This window comes from Nicotiana tomentosiformis, chromosome 8, assembly GCF_000390325.3.
Source record: "Nicotiana tomentosiformis chromosome 8, ASM39032v3, whole genome shotgun sequence".
NCBI classification, from domain to species: domain Eukaryota; kingdom Viridiplantae; phylum Streptophyta; class Magnoliopsida; order Solanales; family Solanaceae; genus Nicotiana; species Nicotiana tomentosiformis.
In genome coordinates, this window is record NC_090819.1 from 61,917,662 (window position 1) to 61,926,846 (window position 9,185).

Below are 9,185 nucleotides of genomic sequence, written 5' to 3' on the forward strand. Positions count from 1 at the left end.
ATTTCGGGCCGTGACAGAGTTGCGGGCCTGAGGTTTACTTTTTGGGTTGACTTTGCATAATTGATTCAAGATCTTAGCTTTATCATTTAGAATCATTTTCTATGGCTTTTATTGATGATATTAGGTTATTTTGGCTAGATTCAAGCCGTCCAGAGGTTGATTCACGTGGGGAGGGATTCTTAGAGTACTGATTTGGCTTGCTTGAGGGAAGTATCTTGCCTAAACTTGGTTGAGGCACTAGTTTCCTGAGTTATTTGTGATAGCTACGTGCTATGGGTGGCGCACATGTGTGGGGTTGAGCCCATGTGTGTGCACCAGGTTATTATTCATACTCGGGGTCGTGCTTAGGCTATAATATGCCTTGAGTTGATTTTGAAGCTTTATGTTGTGATGTTTCTCCTATTTGTACCCCTTTTGTGAGCTATTTGTAGCATGTTTGAGGTTACATAGAGGATAATCTCCTGATTGAACCTGATAATTGCTACTTTCGTGATGTATTTACCTGATTTAAGCTATGATAGCACACTTCGCACATAGATACACTTTAGCATATCACTTATACCAGCCCAGGAGTATGAAATTTGATGTTCATTGATCATGTCAGATTGTGTTATTGAACCGCTGACCATGCCAGTTGGATTGTGTTATTGAGCCTGTGACTACGCCGGGCGGATTGTGTTATTGAGCATGTGACCACGTCGGGCGGATTGTGATATTGAGCCTGTGAACAAGCCGGGCAGATTATGATTATTGCACATGACTACACCGTGCATCGTGTGGATATGGATCCATCTCTCTAGGGTCACCCTCTCATGTTTCTTCTTGATGGTGTACACGCAGATTGAGGAAAGTTGATTAATGGTTTGGTTTGGCTATTGAGATTCTAAAGAAAGTCTGGCCAGGTTTTTATTTGGTTATTGCATTTCATCTTTACTTGCAATTTCCTTGGATGTTTACCTGATTTGTTGCATATCTTCTAATTATGCTGGATTGTTGAGTGAGCAGAATAAATTAAGTTATTGCGTGCACCAAGGTGGTTTTATCTTCAATTCATGACTTGATCATATTATTGTTCGGTATTTGTTGGAATTAATGAACTGTACAGGTGATTATAGAGAATCATTTATAATTCTTGCTTCTATTACCTCGCCGAGGTCAGTTATAATACTTGCTGAGTACATGGGGTTGGTTTTACTCATACTACACTTTGTACTTAGTTGTGCAGATCTAGGTGTCAGACCGAGCCACCAGTAGCTGAGGCTTGTTGCTGAGTCATCTTGGAGAGGCGAGGTAGAGCTATATCTCGACCGCAGTTTTGGCGTCTCTTTTTATTTTGTACTATTTCCTTTCATCCAGACAACATTGATATTTAGTATTACTGACTTGTATTTCCGTATTAGATCTCATGACTCTGTATTTACTAGTTCTGGGTGAATTTGTTATGTATCAACATTGTTGTTTATGTTGATTGGTCTTAGACTTGTACTATTTTTGTTAATTCAATATTTATATTTCGCTTTTTGTTATGTTTGGCTTGCCTAGCAAGTGAATTAAGCGCCATCACGACTGGTTGGTGGTTTTGGATCGTGAAATTGACTTCCTAGTATACCCAGAAGAGGGAGAAGCAGACTGAAAGAAAAGTTGGAAAAGGGGAGTTGGAGCCGATCCACAAGCTTCTGTTTGAGTTTGTGAAAACAATGTTTGCTGTATCAATCAGAAAGGAGACATGAGGCTATATACATGGACATGGTAGTCACAGAAGAGCTAGATCAAAAAAGCCAATCATTATTTGCCCTTATTGATGATCAAGCATATGGAAAGGGCAGCTAATTAAGAAAGAGTCACACGTGCTCTGCCTTATGGGTTCTTGTTGACTAGGGTGTTCGAGCACTTTAAGGTTCCACTGCTAGGACCTAAGAAAGGGACTAAGAAAGATATTTTTGGGTAGAAAACCTTAAATGAATGTGACTGTATTGCAAAACCACCAGGCACAAAGGGTAAAATCATGGTCATAACCTTTTGGAGGAATTCGCTACTGCCAATAAGGAGAAAAAGAAGATGAAAGGGGATTTTTCCTCCTTGAAAGAGGAGAATATGAAGCTGAAGGGGGAGATGAAGAAAGAATAGGCTGCTACCGCTCGCTTTGACAAACTTCTGGTGTTTTTTCATGGAGAAACCCCTTCCAACAGAGAGCTTGGTCCTGAGTCCTCTTAGGTTTGCGGTCTAGTCCTAGTCAGTCCCTAGTCATGTCCCTTCTATGACTAGATTTTTGGATGTTCTTTTATTGGCAGTTTAATGGGTTTATTCGACTGTATGTTGGTTTGGACCCCTTTGGGATTAATATGGTACATCTTCTAATAAATATAATTCTTGTATTTTTTTGGTTAATTTATCTTTTTAAATCTAGATAATTTTATTGGATTAAATGTTTGAACTCTTGAGATTGTGTTAATATTAGTGAAGCCCCGGTGTCCATGAGTTTTCTATTGATTAATTCTCACTTTTGACTCTACTGACTCTTTATTTTTTCGATGATGCCAAAAGTGGAAAGTTAAGGATGTACACATATGTTGATCAGTAAACCTGGTTCTTAAGCACTTGGACTAATGAAACTAGTGTATCAATAATTTTGTATGTTTGCAAGTTAAAACATGTATTATGCCTAGCCATCTATAGGGTTACAATGGATAAAAGGCGAGTCCCTTAAACTTAAGCAAACATGAACAAAAAGGAAGAAGAGTGATGACAGTGAAACTGGTTCTTATGCTAAAGATTGAAAAATATTGCTCAAACTATTGGGTGATTGGCACATGGGATTGTTATTATCAAAAAGACAGAATTTATTAAGCTGAGCACATATATGTTTTGATGATTAACAAACCAGGATTGATTGTGTTGAAGGAACCAGGTTTCATGGATATGTTACTATGCTACTAGGCTGGTGTACAGATATGATATGCTAATGACAAAAGAACTATGTTCGTAGAAGACTAGTGCAAAATACTGATCGAACGTGGACTGGACAAATATATGTGTTAGTTGGATTCCTTAAAAAAACCTGTTCATGCACTACAAGGAAAACATTAGCTGGAGAATTCATGTTAAAAAAGGACTCTACAATGATGGAAATACTTGCATTGAAGAAAATTATTGAGGAGTTGAAAACAAATAAGAAAACTAAATCAAAGTTGAAGAGGTTTTCCTTAACCAAAATATTCTAGGTTTAGAGCATTAATTGGAGAAGATTTTCAGCCAACCTCATACCTATATAAAGAAACCTTCTACAGCTATTTAAGACTTACGCTATTCAAACTAATTCATAGAATTTTCTTGGCAATAGCAATCTCAGCAAGAAGGTGCTCTTGGAGATTCAAGCTACTCAACTAAAGAACTTGTTTATGAAGATGAAGCTTATTAGTTCTTTAGTTGTTTAGGCTGAGTCAATTGTTCTAAATTTGTAACCTATTTGCTTTTGAGAAGTATAAGCATAGGTTAGTGCAAAAACTTTGAGTTTTTGTATTCTCTTCCTAGACTAGAGTTAGTTTGGGAAGGGGTAGCTACAAAGAGTAATTGTAGGGGAAAGGTACTATAGTTAATCTTCTTGTTTATAGAGTTGTAACATAAAAACTTCTCATTGAAGTTATTGAAATTTTGAGGCAAATCCTACTGTGGTAAGTCGTGATTTTTACTCCCTTGAGCAAGGGAGTTTTCGCGTAAAAATCACTATGTTATTTAATTATCGCACTTCACTTTGTGTTTGTGTCTGTTTATTTAGTTCAAAGAATTAGGTTCTTTGAAATCGCGAAAATCGGGCAAGACACAACTCAATCCCCCTTCTTGTGTCTGAGTGAACTCTAAATTAACAATGTCGAATGCTATGTTGACGACTTGGTATTGAAGTTAAGAAAAAGAAGTGACTACTTGCAAGAATTGAGAATGATGTTCGAGTTGCTCAAGAGATACCAACTTAGAATGAATGCGTTGAAATGTGTCTTTGGAATCACTTCTAGAAAGTTCGTTGGTTTCATTATTTGGCATCGAGAAATTAAAATTGTTAGAGCCAAAGTCGATGCAAATTTGAAAATGCCTGAGCCTCGGGATAAGCATGAATTGAAAAGCCTGCAAGGAAAGCTATCTTATCTTAAAAGATTCATCTTAAATCTAGCTGGAAGACACCAAACATTCAATCGTCTTATGTAGAAGGGTGTTCTTATCAAGTGAGACCAAGCTTGTAGCAATACCTTTGAGAGTATTATATTTTAGTTGATGAAGCCTCCAGTCTAGCTTCTCCTATACCTGAAAAACTATTGATATTATAAATTGTTGCACAAAAATTGTCTATTGGAGCAGTATTATCCTAAGAAAATAGTGAAGGAAAACAAAACCCCTTCACTACTTAGAGCAGAATGATGACACCAAACGAGCTTAATTATCGTTAATTGAAAAGTTATGTTTGGCGCTAGTTTTCTCAATTCAAACATTGAAGCACTACTTTTAAGACCATGTTGTTCGCATTATTTCTAGAGCAAATCCAGTTAAGTTTGTGATGTGAAAACCAGTCCTTAGTGATCGACTAGCAATATAGTACATCCAATTTCAATAATATTGTGTACATTCCTCAAAAGGTTGTTAAAGGACAAGCATTGGCAGATTTCTTGGCAGTCACCCAACACCTGATGATTGGGAGTTAACTGATTAACTACCTGATGAAGATGCCATGGTTATTGAAGTTCAACCTCCATAGAAGATATAATTTTATGGTGCTTTACATTGTGGCAGAGCTGGTGCTGGCATAGTATTTGTTACTTCTCAAAGAGAGGTCCTACTTGTAATGACCCGACAGGTTGTTCTGAACATTTTTATTTTGTTCAGTGATTTGAGGTCTAGAATTTTTTCATATGATGTATTATGACTTGCGTGTATAGTCGGTTTTAGTTTTCGTGTGGTTCGAAATTGATTTGGAAGATTGATCCTCAATTTAGAAGCTTTAAGTTGGAACAATTAACCAACTTTGACTTTTGTGTATTTGACCTCGGGTCGAAGTTTTGATGGTTCCAATAGGTTCGTATGGTGATTTTGGACTTATATGTATTCCCAAATTCGTATTTGGATATTTCTAGAAGATTTTGGCGCTATTTGACAAAAACAAGCAATTTGAAGGTTTAGAAAGTTTATGGGCTTGACCGGGAGTTGCCTTCGACGTTATCGGGTTTAGATTATTATTCCGGGAGTTGGAATAGGTTTGTTATATCATTTGAAACTTGTGCGCAAAATTTAAGGTGATTTCGAGTTGTTTAGATGTGTTCGACGTAAGATTGGAATTTGAAAACTCGAAATAGTTCATTACATTTGAATAGAGGTGTGATTCGTGGTTTTGATATTGCTTTATGGGATTTGAGGCCTCATGTAGTTTCATTTTATGTTTTTGGACTTATTGGTATGTTCGGACGGGGTCCCGATGGGCTCGATTGTGTTTCGGGATGGTTTCAGACAACTTCTCCCTTGTCTTTGATTATCGGTTTTCTTTGATTTTCTGGTGTTGTGCGCCTTCTTCGCGATCTCATGAGGAAGACCGCGATCGCGATGTTTTTGTTGGACGTAGGTGGTTTTTCCTCTTCGCGTTTGCGGCTGGAAGGTCGCGTTCGCGGAGATTGAGTGGTTTGAGCATTGCGTTTGCAGAGGGTGGTCACATTCGCGTTTCAGAGTGGGAGCTGGTGGATTTGCCTTCGCGCTCGCATGATCCAGGATGAGTTTGTGTAGGGATTGACATCTGGTTTCATCGCGTTCACATTGTCAGTGTCACGAACGCGGAGAGCATTTTTGTGGCAGTGTAATTCTGTACATCGCAATCATGTGGGTACAACCGTGATTGCGTAGGGCACTAATCGGCAGTGCATATAAGTTATTATTTTCGGACTTGGAACTCATTTTATCATATTTTGAGATTGGGAGCTCGGATTGGGGGTGATGTTTTAGGCGATTCTCACCACTTGGAATGGGGAAAGCGTTCTTGACTCAGTTTTTATTATTATACATGATTCCATCTTTGATTTTGGCATTTGATTGATGAATCTAAAAGAGAAACTGGGGGTTTTGCAAAACTTTTCTAAAGTGAATAATTGGAGTTTTGAGTGTCGATTTGAGGTTGGATTTTGATGAAACACATATATTTGGACTCGTAATTGAATGAGTTATCGAAAATTGTGATTTTTGTTGGGTTTCGGGGTACGTCCCCGCGTTGACTTTTTGGTTGACTTTGAGTATTTGATTAAAGATTTGACCTTTATCATTTGAGTTTGATTCCTATGGCATTATTTGATATTTTTTAGTTGCTTTTGGCTAGATTAGATTCGTCCAACGGTTAATTCGTGTAGGAAGGCATTTTTAAGAGTATTGGTTTGGCTTGTCTGAGGTATGTATCTTACCTAAACTTGGTTGAGGCACTAGTTTCCTGAGTTATTAGTGATAGCTACGTGCTATGGGTGGCGCACATGTGAGGGGGTAATACCATGTGTGTGCAGCAGGTATTAAGCATGCTCGGGGTAGTGCTTAGGCTACGATATGCCTTGAATTGATTGCTAAGCCTCATGCTAATATGATTCTTATGTTTGTACCCCTTTTTGAGCTAATTGGATCATGTTAGAGGTTACATATAGGTTGATTAAACATGATAACTACTAATTTGTGATGAAATTGCCTAATTGGAGCTATAATAGTATGCTTCGCACAAGCATACACCTTAGCATGTCACTTATATCAGTCCATGAGTATATTATATCTATTGTTCATGTACATGTATTCTTGTATGTATGCTTTCTGTGTGATATGGACTGGATAAATAGCACGTGAGTGGTCTGTGCGGATCCGGATTACTATTGTCATGTGAGTTGTCCATGCAGTTGTTACTATTGGCACATGAGTTGTTTGTTCGGTTTTTATTGTTGGCACGTGAGTTCTCCGTGCAGTGCGTGTATGATGATCCATCCCCCTAGGGTCACCTTTTATGTTTCTCTCTTGATGGTGTACACGGAGGTTGTGAGAAACCGATGGATTTCTGGTTGATGTGGATTTTTATAAAGCTGATCATTGGTTGGATTTTACATCTCTTCTCTATTTTTAAACTCCTTGGATGTATACATGATTTTATTGCATCTCTTCTCTATTTGCTAGCTCCGGAATGTATACATGCCTTATGCATATCTTCTGTATTTGGAGTTTTGGATTCATACATGTACATAGCTACCACTTGTCCTTTGAGATGAGACACGGTACAATTATATACATATAGAGAAGATATGTACCGTGTCTCTATATGCAAGCGTATCCATTGAAGATATACCTGCTTTCCGAATATAGCTACCACTTGTCCTTGGAGTTTTGGATTCATACTCTGTTCATGTATATTCCAAATAGATGTTGTACCTATTTTTGTACTAGCTTTGTAAATCCTCCTAACTTGTACTACCAATTCTTGGGATATTGTATGAAAACTCTGCTATTTCATTTATTGATTACTTATGATCTTCATTAGAATTATGTAACTATTGTTTGGCTTACCTAGCGGGTTGAGTTAGGTGCCACCACGACTAGGTGGAATTTGGGTTGTGATAAGTTGGTATCAGAACCCTAGGTTCATATTTTCTACGAGTCATGAGAAAGTGTCTAGTAGTGTCTTGCATGTCGGTATGATGATGTCCACACCTATCTTCGAGAGGCTAAGGGCATCTAGGAAATTTCCCATCTTTCTTTCTTTATTGTGCGACTTTATTTCATCTTAAAGCGTATATCTTCGATTTCTTTCCATTCACTCATATATGATGTTGAGCACTCAATATCAGTTGTGCACCGACGGCTTGTGATGTCGTGGATAAGGTGTGAGATGTATTTTTCGTGTTGTGGGGGTAGTCCAGTCTGAAGGACTTGAGGCCATGTTCAGACTACATCATGGGTTGATAGTTTTAGTTGTGTGAGTATTTTCTTGTGGACTTATATGTCTGGTAGTGTCCCTAGGAGTGGGATTGATTGCTCAATGAGGTGGTTGGATAGTTATATGATGAGTATTATGTGACTGCGGAATGTTCTTAGATGGGTTGGATGTGACGAGAAGAATTTTGCTTGGTATGCGAAAGGACTATGGATGCTTGATCTCTGTCTTGATGTGTTGTACAGTCTTGAGTTATGAGTGTGTTAGAGATCTTTCAGTTTCTCATTTGTGGAATGAAGTAGATTCATATGTCTTGTTAATGAGTTCATACTCGGGAGAATTAAGTGATTGCAAAGTGGTTTTGACCATGATAGGGAGTAGAGAGATGCCAATTTCAGGCTAAGCAGGTGGGTTATCTCCTGCGGGACATTCTAAGGTTGTGTGATCCCTATGGTATTTCTGTGAAGTATTTTCTTTCTACCTAGTGGGATAAGTATGTGCTTCAATTTGAGTTCCGATCACTTGAGGAAATTCGCATAACTGTCACGAGGATAGATATGCGCTTAGCAGATGATTTAAGGTATTTTATGGTTAGTGCTACATGAGTTTATGAAGTATTTAGTTGAATTACAGAGCGAGATCGTGGCAGTTATGGAGTAAGGGTATTGTGGGTTATCAGATGTTATGTTCTATGTCTTCGAGCCAAGTGGGGGAGTCTGCTATTGACGATAAGATTGCATGGTAATGTGTTATATTAATTTTGGTCTGAGGCATACTTGTGGATCAGTTATGACTTGAAGAGGTTGATTTTGAGGATGACTCGAGTAAGAAAATTGATGGATACATGATGCACTATGCTTTATGGGCATATGGAAATCTTGGGATGATTCGGGTTTGTTATTCGTGGTGGATGTAGTGTGCAAGGAGAAGGGATTCGCTTGGTTGCTTAAATATGGGGTTACTTCTTTAGGTGTTTGTTTTCTAATAGAGCACAGGTCGTTCGACTTGTATTGGCGGTGCATTAGAGATTAGAGCAGAGTGGATGGCTCTCGAGAATGTTCTAATGAGTTCAAGATTCATATATGGTATTTGAGGGTTCCCCGGATTTGTATATGGTTAAGATCTGACATTTTCATTAGATGGTGCCGAGGCTTGTGGTATTTCTGCATCACTAGTGATTCTACATTTCAATATTAGAGAGGTTAGAGAAACAACTTTAAATTCACAGAAGTTCTCTTCAGTGTGGGTATCTCAATTGTGG